This window comes from Drosophila grimshawi, unplaced genomic scaffold (assembly GCF_018153295.1).
Source record: "Drosophila grimshawi isolate 15287-2541.00 unplaced genomic scaffold, ASM1815329v1 contig_848, whole genome shotgun sequence".
Taxonomy (NCBI): Eukaryota; Metazoa; Arthropoda; class Insecta; order Diptera; family Drosophilidae; genus Drosophila; species Drosophila grimshawi.
Genome location: NW_025063692.1, coordinates 18,100,250 through 18,112,460, shown reverse-complemented (window position 1 = coordinate 18,112,460; position 12,211 = coordinate 18,100,250). Strand labels below are relative to the sequence as shown.

General features: G+C 37.7%; 1 protein-coding gene across 1 annotated transcript in view; it reads right to left on the bottom strand.

Moving 5' to 3' along the window:
- LOC6564657 (PDF receptor) overlaps window positions 1-12,211 on the bottom strand; it is a 36,987-nt gene that overhangs the window by 10,324 nt on the left and 14,452 nt on the right. The window contains exon 2 of the mRNA XM_001991566.3: window positions 2,694-2,792. The gene's annotated coding sequence lies outside the window, so the exon portion shown is untranslated. The remainder of the gene's footprint in view (window positions 1-2,693; window positions 2,793-12,211) is intronic.

Genomic DNA, 12,211 nt, shown 5'->3' with positions numbered 1-12,211 from the left:
AACTTTGGGTCAAAAACTGTGGGATATATGGTATCTATTGAAGATACGGGTTGGACGGACGTGGTCGATCTTATAAAGGATGTCACTCATTTGGTGACTCTAACTAGCATATTGAGGCAGATATCTTTCGTCATCGATTTGCACTTATCGATTCTTATCGATTTCTCAGCCGCCTAGCGCCCTTGTGGACGTCGCATCCAAATTTTAAAATTCTATGACGCAAGCGAATACGATATATACATAAAGTTTCGAAGTCTCTACGAGTAATAAATTTAAGATGCATAATTAAAGCAAGCCGAATTGCAAAATTGAATAGTGACATAATTAATAAGCTTGAACTAGCAGTGCCAAGAGAAATCTTAAAATCAGTATACTCAAACTCAAGTGTTACTGACATAAAGAATCTGTATATATTTACCAATTATATTTATGTATATTCAGGTACTCATTTGTTCAACGCGGCATTTTGACATTTTCTGCGCTGTCACATCTGCCAGGTGACCTAAATCGTAGGAGAAGTTGTTGTTGTCAGACCCTTTACACTTGGGCAGGTGGCCCACCTTGACTGAGCACCTCAAATAACTCTCTGTTGATTTAGTAGTACACACACACACACACACACACACAGACCCGCACGTGCACACTCAGACTCAGTGACTTTTAAGCATAATTGACTTAATTGCATGATAGAAGCCGTTCCCGGGCCACTAATTAATAAGCAGGCTGCAGCATGCTTACTGCGTTGCCATTACTAAGCATTTAACAAGAAAAGCCAGTATGCAGCTATTTTTCGGGCCAAATGATGTACAGATAATTGCAGCACGGTCTTCTGGCACATTGCTGCAACTGGGCCAAGCTTCCGGCTTTCGCTTACATAAACACTGAGCGGGCTGCTGGGGCGAGTGTATGGTTGAGTGGGTTGTGGGGTTTGTGGGAATGGGGTATGATGTAATTAATATTCGTTGGAACAACTAGCCACATTGAAATTCTTATTAAATTATATAGAGCAAACTCAAAGACAATTTGGGGGAGTAGCATCCGAGCAGCAACAGCAACTGCAACAAGGACAAAAAATTCCTATAGTATAAGCTGAGTTAAATATAAAACTTGTCGAGTGCATTTAGTTGAACTTGGGCCAAGTATAACAAGTTCAAAATTGATAGGCAGCAAGTATTATTTAAGCTCAGCTTTCAGTTTCTGGCTTGGTCTAATATAGGGTATTGTGTATTCGATCAGTGTCATCAGCTTTCTGCATGCACATAGTTGTCAATTTGCTGATGCTTGGCTTTGAACGCGACAACATGACGTATACGTAATGGTTAATATCAGAAGTACATATTTGATTTAATGCACTGAAATTCCACGTTATTAAAAATATGCAATGTTTGAAAACTTTTTTTTCTATGCATTTGAATAAACTTGAAGTTAAAAGTAATAAGACACTAGCAGATACCCTGTCTGTACTTGTTATTTTAAGTGAATTTCACCACAGTTGATCAATATTGTGCTCAGTTATATTTTTATCAAATTAGGGCGCATTATCTTTAAAATATTAATATAAAACTATAAATATATATGTACATCAGCTTATCTTCTTCATCAAAAAATTTATCGTATAATTTTGGGCATCTTAAATGACCCTATTTTTCGCTAGATTATTGAGTGTAGTACAAGTTTAAATTCAGTAAAAAAAAGTTTTTTATTGAGATGTGGTTGATAAGAATCGAAGAAGTGCATATTTGAAAAGTTTTTAAAACTTGCAAATTGTTTGGAATATGGAAATATGAAATCTGATGCGAAGCTCATTAACTGATAGAAAAGGAAAGACAAGGCAATGATGGCTCATTAAAAGGGGGGATAACGAGCCATAATTTTTCGCCTTCTTTGTTCGCTCTTTGGGGCAAAAGTGCATTGTTAGCCAAGCTGACTTGGTCGCTTGCTCGCTTGCTCGTTGGCTCATTAGCGAGGGCATTTCGGACGCGAATGGATTTGGTTCGGATTTTAGGTTTCGGCTTGGTTTCTTTTTACTTTCTTTTTTTTTTTTAGGATAGAATACTGTTAGAGTGGGGTGCACTGTGGCTGTGTAGCTTTGGGGCCTGAGCGACCTTAAAAACTTTCGCACGATTTGACAATGGGGACGTCGCGACGTGGCTGTGATGAGATTTGTAACTGCTCCAAATTGCGCTGTGAAAAGAGCGCCCAAGGGCCGAAAATGTAGAGTAGAGCAAGTTGATGTTGCTCTCAAGCTAGTTGGCTTGAACAATATATATATATATATAGTTGAGCAGCCAGCTCGTTTCTTACATGACGCAAAACTTTTATGGATATTTACTTAAGCTGCGCAAGTTTGGCGTAAGGGGTTTTCACTTTAAAATTAATATAGAACATAATTAAAATTAAATATAAACATAGTGCCAAAATCGAACCGGAGCCGGAGAAGCTAATCGAAATTAAGCAATGGTAACATTTTTTAAGTTTATGGTATTGTTAACCAAAAAACATCGTAGGACAAAGTTCGTAAATATTAATTGAATCTGAATAATTCATTTGTTTCGCCTTGACATCCTTAATAGAACTACAACAACTGAGAAAGTTGCAGTCGGGCGTAACCGACTGTGAAATACTCTGATATCATATGCAATACCATCTGATAGCAGGTGTTACAGAACAGGATGGGTGTAGCTAATAAATACCGATCTTGAAGGAGATTTTTAGTAGTCTTCCGTCCAAATATGCCTTTAAAATTCCGCTAGATAGAGGCTTTTGAATTTTGGGGGCAGGAGCGGGCGTGGCTGAAAAAAATTGTGGTAAAATTTTATAGTAACATTCCTTCCACGTTTGGTAACTATAGACATAGGATCTTAAAGTTTTTGGATGCGGTGGTGGGCGTGGTCAGAAAATGTATATGTTGATCTTTGAAGTAGGTTACCAGCAAGTTACCTTCCATGTTTGGTAACTCTACCTTTAAAATTTTGGGAAATATGCCGTTTTATCGATTTACGCTTTCCGACATATCGGCTTTGGTGATTATGGGCGCAAAATGATCGGTTCTCAGAGGCGCCTACCAGGCATATACTTGGCAAATTTCATATACCTACCATTTTAAATTTTAAGGAGCGGGGAAGGATATCGCCAAAAACCTTCCATCCAAATTTGGTATCAGTAGTCTTAAAATTGTGGGAGATATGTGGCATTATCGATTTGCAATTATCGATTTTATCGATTTCCCAGCTTGATACTTTCTCTGACTTAGGCACAGAGCAGTATATGTTCAAAGTTTCAAGTCTCTAACATTAAACTAATTCAAAATAAATGAAGCGAAACGGATTCCGAATCGAACCGTGATTATTTATTTATTTTTATTTTGTGTAGAATAGTATTATAATAGTTAATAGTTAATTTACGAAGATTTGGTTGTTTTATGTTCTATGGAGATATATTCATGAAACTTGCATAAATGGTTGAATGGTCTTAACAGCTAAACTGAGAAACAAATTACTTGGAAATGTAGAAATGACTAATGCTTTTGACCCTTTCAAACGAAAACTTGTGGCTTTTCTAAAAACCATTGCATTCATTTCGTAATTAAAATACACATTTTTAGAATTCATAATTATAAATTCCCCAGTGAAGGTAGTAAAAGGCAGGTAAATATTTATAGAATTGGGGATTCTCGACAAGTGTTTATTGTTTAAAAATTGTCTTAACAATTTGGACAGCACAAAAAATGAATAATTCATTTTCGAAATATGCTTTTGTTAGTGTAATTCCGAAATTCTTAACTGCAAGCAACTTAAAATTTAATTAACTTCACAAAGCTCTGTTTGAATTCCATGCCATCTAAATGGATGTTAATTATGTATTTGGCTACGATGAATTTTCAGTTAATACAGACGAACAACGGCTTTAACTTATGGGCTTTAACGCATTCGCGTTAATTTCGTGTGATTGATGAAGAAGGCTTTCGAGGTATCCTGGGGCCAGTAACCTCATGTATATATGTATATGCACAGTGTGCTTGTACTTTCATATCGAAGATATTTGCCCGATTAGGCACAGTGCCAAAATTGGAGCGCTATGCTCACTTGGCGGGGCTTGAAAATCGATAGAGCCAATAATCTATTGTTAGCTATAGTTACCAAACTTGGAAGAAAGATTATTAGGATCTTTCTCTATAATCTTTTTCAGCCACGCCCACTCCCACCGCCAAAATTCTCAAAAGTCTATATCTACTATAATTTTGCAAGCTTGGCGGGTAGATTACGACAAATCTCCTTCAAAGATCGGTAATTTTTGGCTATCTGTTATCAGATGATAATACTTATGGTCTCAAAGTATTTTGCAACGTTCTCTCCTGTTTTTCTATGATAGCCGTTGATTTAAATTACTTTAAGAAGAGTAACCAAACTGAAAGCTACTAAGACTCACTGCACTCACTGAATAAACGACTAAAAGTGACGGCCAATTCAAGTGCAATAATCAAAATCCTTTGCGAAAAACAAGTAAAAAATGTTATGGGTAAATGGACACACAGTTGAATTTGTATCGAGTGAGAAATTTGAGGTTGAACGCAAACCGCAATATGCAACGCCTGCCACACCATATATAAAGATACAAGCAGATTGAAAGCAACCGACATAGAGACAGCGAGAGAGAGAGAGAGAGAGAGAGACAGATATAGAGAGAGAGAGAGACAGAGATAGAGACACACACAGCGAGAGGGAAAAGCAGATGACCTAAGGACAGTGAGGCTTTCTCAACAGCTGACCAAATATGAGCAAGACTCTTACATCATCTAGCACTATTACTATTACTATTACTATTTCTATCATTATTACAATTACAGCTCGAATTCTTAAGGCATTTTGTCTTTATTTCGTTTGCCGAGGGGGTGGGTGTGGGTGGTGTTGGCTTTGGTGTGATGAAAGTCTTGTATTCAGCACCACAGGACATTTGCCGCTTGGCTGAGCTGCTTTCGCCGCTGACGTTGCCTACACAAGTTGGCATTGAATTTGCCACACTTTGCTCAATTCGCAGATTTGCACAAGTTGGGTTCATGTTGTGGTCTGTTGCATCGTATCAAATGAAAACGACATGCCAAAACAGAAAAAACACCGTAAGCCCTAAGAGGGGAACTATGATTATGATAGATATAAGAATAAGCCGTATGACAGCCAATTGTTTGGGATGACAGGCGGCGCCCCCTATTGGCGTTTATCATAATAACAATAATATTAATATCAATGATAATAAAGCATATTGAGACAATGGCACTGACATTGAACAATAGAGGGCGCCGTATGCCTCACTGCTCAAGCACGTAATTTTACTTTTCAGGGTAAAAAACCGTTTCTGACAGCTCATCACATTTTATTGTCTCGTTCTCACTCGCTCCCGCACTCGCTCCAGCTCTCGCTCGCTCTCTGTGGTTATGTGTATCGCCTACTTTCGCTTTTGTGTCTGCATCTGTTGCATAGACGTTGTGTAATATGTCAGATTGACACACCATAAATCAATACCGAGCACAGGTAAACAGAGAATTTTGAATACTCTGCAGCAGAGATGCCTGTTTTTGTTTTGATTCCTATTTTAAATCACATCAATTTTTATTTAATAATACATTTTTGTTTCCAATGTACTATCAGTTTTGTCCTGTATCCTTTTCACTTAATGACGAAATTAAAATGTGATCAGTTGGACTTGGAACTGTGATATCATGTCGTCTATTATATCATTGACTAGATGTCAACATAATAAATTCCATTCAAGTCAATGGCATCACAAACAACAAGCGAAACACGCACAGTCAAAAAAATACAAAATAATTGTATTGGAATACAAATAAAAGGGTAACAAATAAAGGCAAAGTCCTAAGGTGGATGCATACATGCATATAAATAGAAAACCTTCCAGGAGGCCAAGTTCGTCTCCGTCTGAGAGTGACAGCAGCACTTGGTGCGTTGCTACACGTTGCATGCCGCCGGCCACGAAAATGTCTTCACCGGCAGACCTTGAGAGCGGGCAAGCTGCCAAAATAATTTCGTAACGCTCGTTTGCTGCCACAGTTCGTGCTACGCCTGGTTTCACCTGCGGATGATTATACAAAATTCATTGACTTTCGCAGCCGTTTCAAATGACAAAAGCCCAATGCAATCGAAATTGCGTGCGCTTTCGCATTCGGTCGGCAAATACAATTTAATTAGATATGGTTATGTATGGTATTATGTTCGTCGATTATTGTACGTATTATTGAAGGTATTGTTGCATAATGTCCATTCACACGTCGCCAGCAGCTGCTTGTGGGCGTATGCGGGTTCTTGACGAGACAGCTTTGGCTCGTTATCAGTTTTGAACAAGTATTCAGCAAGAGAATGAGTCGAGTTGTTGTATAACCCACACAGACGAGTCGACGGCGGGTGCGGCATTGTCCAATTCCGTAAGGAGCCCCATCAAAGCGGCAACAAATCAGTTCAATTCAATTCCAAATAGCAAAACTGTAGCAATGCTAGTCTAGCACACAAAACATACCCACACACAGCTCTCGGCACAATTCTTGAGACCAAAGAAAAGAAAAGAAAGACCAACAAACAACTAGAACTAGCAACGAGCATTGAGCAGCTAACAACTAACAACCAACAACTGGCAACTGGCAACTGGCAACTGGCAACAACAATAACAACTACGAGAATAATCAACTATAGAAGATATTACGAAATTGTGATACCCTAGCAGAACTACACACAAAAGATTATGAGCTCAATGAGACTGCAATTTTTGTAAGTAATTTTTGTTTTTAATTTATATCTCAAGAATACATTTGAGTTTGATTTTTAAGCAGGATGTCGAAACCAAAACGACTCCGATCCTGGTACGTAAAGCCTACGAATTTCTTGTAAGGATTTGGGTATATTTCCAAACTTCTTTTACGATATTCGGTTATCTAAAGATACAATGATTTTTCCGATACAGTCTTGATCAGTATCAAAATCGGAGTCTGTCTGTTTGTATATATACCAGCTGGAACAGAGACACAGACACATTCACATTCAAGAAACGGGATCGAATTTTAAACTTAGGTTATGATTACGATTTCCATTTGGAAATTCAATCGATAAGCATGCGTTTCTGATTCCAATTCCGGTTTGACAACCTGCTTATATCTTATAAATACAGTCTTTTCATACAATGTGAACAGAGTATATCAAACAGGCAGTAAGAATTGCCAGAGTATATCAAACAGGCAGTAACCAATGCCAAGCAGCAATAGTTTCTGCAAATGCTACCTGATAAAATAAAGAAGAACTACGATAAAAATGAAACTTTTGTCTCAGAATGCCTGATGGGGCAGATGTCTGGTTGAGCTCAGTTTATTATTCATAGCTTGCAACATTTTATTTTTATTTTATTTATAGCACATCTGTGTAGAAGTAGAAATCGATCAAATTTTAGTAGTAAAATATTTCAGTTTGTTGTATTTAACTTTCGAGATGTGATCAAATCATATGTAAAACAATGCTTTTTGATAATACATTGTCTTCACGTATTGTGGGACTATAATTTTAGCTGAGTTTGCTTTGTGCATGCTTCGTAAACGTTTCCATGTCCCAACTCTGGCGCTGTCAGAAATGCAAGTAAGCAATCACATATGTATTTGTGTGTGTGTGTGTGTGTGTGTGTGTGTGTGTGTGTGTGCTGGTGTGCGTACCAAACTAACAGTTACATATACATATACGCAGTTACATATACATATACTATATACACTTAAACACTGGCAAACAAATGTTATGCTGTGCCAAATCTCACTTTGGCATTTGCATAGCATACAATTCGAGGGCAACAATGGTTGAGAAATACGAGTGTGAGTGTGTGTGAGTGTGTGTGTGTGTGTGTGTGTGAGTGTGTGACCCTGATTAAGAACACTAGATAAACAAGATTAAATGTACTAGTTGAGAGAGCTCGACTAGGAGGTACCCTGAACTCAGTTTTTCTATAGATTAATTACCCTAAGCTTATTTAATATGAAAGTGCATTTCGTATTTCTTGTACAGTTGATCGTATCGTTTACTACTATTGGAAATCGATTTGTATCGATATTCGCAAAACGTGAGCAATTATCGATGAAATTAAATAAAGTTGATCTGTGTGTGATATACGAGATATGTATATAGATATAGACGGATGAACGGACAGACTGACATGGCTACATCGATTTGGTTGTTGTTGTTACTGGTCAAGAATATATATACTTCATGTCATCGGACATGCTTCTTCTGCCAGTTAAATACCTTTACACAACTTTATCCAATTTTCAATGGGTTCAGCAAATAAACACTTTCATAAACTAGATTAGATAATGGCAACGAGTATTCTACCAATCGAAAAGTTAAGCTTCCTGAAAATAAAAATACAAATGTTAGTCCACTTGATGCTTGGAATCTTAAATTCTTAGTTTTCCAAACGTCTTGTGACGAAATCAAATTTAGAATTTAAAAACGATCATTGATTATTCAATATGTGTACAGGAAAGATTGGACTTATGGAAATGGGAATAAATCGTAAATTAGAATTATCTGTAGAAGCAAAGCTATCGAATTTATGAGAGATCAGAATAAATAAAATGAATAATATTTTAAAAGGTATAAATTGTGCATATCGAAATTGATTTGAGTTTGGATAATAAGTGTTAATAATATCTGTAATCAAATAATATTTATGGTTATGGTTAATTCCAATTGTTATATTGTAAAAGGCATCGAATTAAACGAGTTTTGTTTAAGTTTGAAGTCTTTTAAATGCAAGTAGTCAGGAATTTGGGTTGTTGATGGTTTATTTGGGGTTAAGCTGTCACAAGTGCAATTGCCATAAGAGTTTCCCCGCCTCTCATGCCGCATGCCGCATGCCGCATGCCGCAGCACTGACAGCGGCTGTCATAAAGTGCAATGCAAACGGATTGTGTTGGTAAAAGTGTAATGAAATCCGGATTACAGATCAAAGAGCTTAACACAAATGGGTGCCGAATGATGCCTCTGTGTGCGGCAAGTGGCAAGTGTGGCATATGTTGCATATTGCATGTTGAACGGTGTGTGACTTTTGCCTGCTATTTAAGCTGTTGTCTGTGCAAACACTCGTCACAGCAAGCCAATCGCCACTGATTGAACTCCACCAAATGACTAAGTATGTGTCTGTGTGTGTGTGTGTGTGTGTGGAGAGTGTGGCTGGAAGGGTTTTTGGGAAATAGTTAGCAGTTGACATGACATGACATGACAGCTTTTGACTGCGCCAAATGCTATGAGTGGCCTAAAAGCGCTTCGTCACCCAGATCCGCTTACAAAGCTGACAGCTTATGCTCAAAGCTTATAAAAATAATTTTAAATTGATTGCAACAATGTGAAAAATGAAAAGGATTAGGACATCATTTCGGTCTTTATTCTTATGCCTACAATTTGCCTACTGTCAATTGAATTGATTTAAAAGGATAAACCACGTTAATGAATATTTTTAATGCCACATTTTAAGGATTATGCAAATGAGATGAACCAAATCGAATAAGCGTAATCAATAAAGTCATAATAAACATCAGTATTAAAACACTGAAATTAATTGTGAATAAAAACGTATTTTTTTTGTTGTGCTTCCACAAATGAAAACACATCTGAATTGAATAATTCATCGGTATAATTAGCGAATGGTTTCCAATTCGTTTCGTAATAATGCTAAAGGCACATTTCATAATCATCACTAATATGATATACACACACACACACACACACACACACACACATTGGCATTCTCCGCACCAACTTTGCCTTTTGGCCTTTTGTGACCATCTGCATAAATTTCCATATGAGTTGCACACCCAAATGCACAAGAAAAACGCCACTTGCGGAGAGTGGCTCAACATGCACCATCGAACCAATATCAACATTCTGCTCAGAGTACTTTGCTATTTCTGTTCGTATCAAACTGATGAGAAATCTAATTGCAAATACTAAATGCGAACAAATAATAAAAATTGTAATAATAATGCAGGCGTTCGAGTGCTCGAGTCATTCACTCCCATTTTTGTTAAGGTTTAAGCCAAGTGCTTAGCTACACTTAAGCTTTATAAATAAGGGCTTTGGAATTTGTTAAGCCTTTCACATCAATTAACATAGTCAAAAGCAAACCACATTTTATGTTTGATTGATTTCACACAAATACAAAGCCTTAAGGGCTCCAAAGCATATGAATAACTTTAATTATATCTTCAACTGCAACCCATAGATGATGTGTAATTTTTTGAATCTAGTTGTGGAACTTCGAGTTTACACTCAATTTAGTCAACTCAACTATTACAAATTAGCAGATCCAATGTACTTAACTTAATTAAAACGGCAATAAATAGTATCAGGTTTCTTAACTTGTATTTTTAAATAGTTGCAAGCTTTTCAGATCACATGTAAAATTTGCCGATTCGAATTAAAAAAATGGAAATGCATTTCAAGCCACTGTACGCTGCGCAACTGGCCAGCTAAGCAGCTTATGATGATGATGATGATGCTTACGATGATGATGATTTTGATGCTTACGATGATGATGATGTTGATGCTTACGATGATGATGATGATGACGCTGTTGCTGTTCATTATGATGTTGTTGACCATTACAACAAAAGAACACAACAAATACAGACAAAAAATAGTAGCATACTTTGCTGCGCTGCGTTGACCAAATCCAACGGCATACATAAGCCGCTCTCGCTTGCGCTCTACCCTTTGTGTACTGCACCGCAACCCACCCACCCACCCACCCACTCCATTGCACAACCCCCCCGGCAAACGTTTTTTGTGTGTTTATCTTTTCTTTTGGCTTTTTGCTTTAGTTGCCGCTTTAGCTGGCATTGCTGTGCGCAGGCATTTGGGCGGTTTTTTGTTTTTTTATTTTCTGTTTTAATTTTTGCTTTGTTTTGTTTTGTTTGTTTGTGTGTTTGATGCTCTTCCGTTTGCCCTGTTGGCTGTTGCCTTTCGTTATTTTGCTTTTTGTTGCGGATTGTGTGTGCCTCTGTGTTGGCGGCCTTATCCAGTGTAACTTTAATTGCCAAGGCTGCAGCCAGCTAAACAGAGCATGCCCATTGGCTGCTGTTCATTTGGCAAGCATTCATTCATTTCAATTCACATGCAACTCATTTAAATATCCATCGTCCACAGACCCAGGCTTAAGGCGGATCACCAAACGTGGCCGGCCATTTGTCCTCTCGTCTCAGTTCTAATTCCCGTTTGGCCCTGGAGGCTGGAATCGCATTTGCTGCTGTTGAAGACAGACAGATCTTTAATGCCAATTATACTTCAGGTCAGTTGGTAATGTTCCTTTAATAATCATGGAGAAAGTATAAACTTGGTTTCCACTTAACTCACATTATTACTTATTAGGCGACACTTTTATACACTTTGCAGCAGCAATAGATCATGTTCCCAGTATGTAGCACAAGGAGTACAAGGGAATAAATCAAGAGGAATTCGGAAGTAAGCAATCTGACAATTTAAAAAGGGCCTAGGTTAAATGTACTCAGAAAAAAATCGAATTAAATTTAGAAAATAACCCGGCAAAACTTGAAAGTTATCCTTGCAGCGAGACCTATTTGATCTATTGTGCCTCCTTCTGAGAATATAGCTCTTCCATCAGCCCCAGCTCGAGCACGAATGTGAGGATATTTGTCTTCTATGTCTGTGGAATGCAAAACATGCACCCCTTGAATGCTGCGTCTTCTTCTGGTTCTGAGAATTCCTCCTCTCTTTCACAAAACTTGCATAGATTCTTACTATATATACCTACTTTATTTAGGTTGACAGTGTCCTGTCAATAGACTGGTAAGTATCCTAAGGCTGTTCTTTCCCATGGTTATAACTAGCAACATACCTTTGCCCATGCCGATCTTTGAAGGACATCGCCAACAACCAGCAAGGGCATCTCAACTTAACTCAACTCAGTAATGAGAAAAGGTTAACAAGATAAGCTTGATAGCACAAGTTCCAGGAATAAGGGGATTACCTTGCATTTGCCATATTATTGATATTAGCAACATGTTGGCAGTTAATTTACGTACGGCATGCGTTTCAAGGCACGGAAGCAACATAAAAAGCAAGGGTGTTATTATATTGCAGAAAAGGACTGGACTTAATAAGGCTGCTAGTTACTAATGATTGATTTAAAGTGGCAATTCAGATGTGGCAAA